Raw genomic sequence first — 2,270 nt, 5'->3', positions numbered from 1 at the left:
GAGAGATCTGCTGTTAGTCTGATGGTCTTCCCTTTGTGGGTAACCCGACCTTTTTCTCTGGCTGCAGCAGCTGACCAGCACTGATTGTCCCACACTCCCTAGTGAGATGAACCTGTTACCTCAGTTGAAAATGCAGAAATCACCTCTCTTCTGTGTCGCTCGCGCTGGGAGCTGGCGACTGGAGCTGTTCCTATTTGGCTATCTTGCTCCGCCCTCCTGGATATCTATTCTTTAAATATCAAAGCAAAAAAGATTTTTGTAGATCCCTCAAATTATTGAAAGTGAATGTTGCACTAAATAAAACACTTTATTTCAAAGAACTCTGGTATAAAATATATATCATATATATGATATATATATATTTTATATCCATATAATATATATTTCATTTTTACATGGGTATTTTATTTAAATATAGCTATTTTTTAAATATGTGTGTAAATATATACACAAACATTCACAAACCATGTGATATCTATATACAGATATACATACAAATATGTATACTACTGTTTGCAAGTAATTGATTTCTTGTATTTGACAATCTATACAATGTAATTTTGAAAAATGGATGAATAAACATTTTATTGATTCAATATTTGTAAAATTAAGTTGCTTTTTTCACAAAGCTCTCATTCTTTACTTTGTAAAGACATCTAATATTTATATCTACCATAAGGCTAACTGTCAGTATTATTGATACGATTATGAAAGTGCAGTGTTAGTGACTTTTATTCCTGAATCTAATTCACATGTAAGATAATAGAAAAAAATTGCAAATCTATCTGATGCTGTTATTCACACTGCTCCAGTTCTTTTTCCTTGTTCTTATCTTCTTCCTCTCCCTTCATTTTCCTGTTTATCTTCACTCTCCTCTGCTGTCTCTCCTTCTTCTGTTACTACTGCTGCACCTTCACTGGCTGCTGCTGTTTGAGCTTCTCCTCCTTCACATTGCTCTTTCCCTTCTCCACTTTTCACTGTCTCCTATTTCTCCTTTCTTCTTTATCTTCTGCCATTCTGCTTTTTCTCTTGTCCTCCTTTTCTTCTTCTCTTCTTCTTCCCCTTCCTTCTCTACCTCTTCACCTTTTCCCCTCCTCTTTTCCTTCTTCTTATAACCATCTATATATCTTATTTATGTGGTAAATATCATTAGGTAACATCTAAAGGCAAATCTTATTTTATGTCTTAGACTTCTGTATAACTCAAAACTGTCATCTTATCTTTACAAAAGATTAAATGTGGTGTATTCAGCAAATATTTTTCCAACCTCCTGCTATTTTAGGAGGAAAAAGAAAATAATTGTCTTGACTATTTTACTCTTTGTTCCTACATCATTTGTCTTAGTGTTCTTGAAGTAGTCAGATTGTCTAGAAATCAGAAAGAGTAATCAAAGCTGTAAGGTTTTAATTCTTATTATCGAGGCTATGCAAAATTATAATTTTAAATTTAAAATGTCAATGTTTGTTATATAACAGAGAATCATTTGGAATTATTGGCCAGAGGAAATTGCATTTTCACCCTTAGCAAAAATTATTTAAAGCAATTACTGTGATGGTATCTCTACATACAAATAACTTCACCTTTTTGTTAACACTTGAATACAATGTTGATGTATTAATATATAGTTTAGGAATATATTAGAATTCAATTTCATATGTATTAGAAATTTTATTTTAAAGTTAGATGGAAAGATAGATACTTTGTTTCTGAAGGTAGAAACTGCAGACCGGGCACAGTGACTTATGCCTGTAATCCTAGCACTGTTAGGAGGCTGAGGCGGGCAAAGCACTTGAGCTTTTGAAACCAGCCTGAGCAACATGGCCAAACCCCGTCTCTACAAAAAAATATACAAAAGTGAGCCGGTCGTGGTGGTGTGCGCCTCTAGTCCCAGCTACTCAGGAGGCTGAGGTGGGAGGATCAACTGAGCCTGGGGAGGTCGAAGATGCAGTGAGAGGTGATGTCACTACTAAACTCCAGCCTGAGTGACACCGTGAGATCTTGTCTAAAAAAATAAATAAAAAAGAAAGAAAAAGAAAACAAGAAAAAGAAAGAAAGAAGGAAAGAAAGCAAAAACAAAACCAAACCCTGCACATGGATACCGTACGTGTGTTTAGATGCATATATGTATACATAGCCTACTCTTCTCTGGAACTCGGACTGATACATATACAAGCATTGAAAAATTTTCAGTCAGTCTTAGGGAGGAAAATATTCTCTCTTAATAGAGAAAGTCTATATTGTTGTTTTTTTATGTGTCAGAAATATTCTTT

This window comes from Rhinopithecus bieti, unplaced genomic scaffold, assembly GCF_001698545.2.
Source record: "Rhinopithecus bieti isolate Rb0 unplaced genomic scaffold, ASM169854v2 scaffold_13225, whole genome shotgun sequence".
Classification (NCBI taxonomy): domain Eukaryota; kingdom Metazoa; phylum Chordata; class Mammalia; order Primates; family Cercopithecidae; genus Rhinopithecus; species Rhinopithecus bieti.
The sequence above is the reverse complement of the archived record's forward strand: the minus strand, read 5'-3'. Positions refer to the sequence as shown.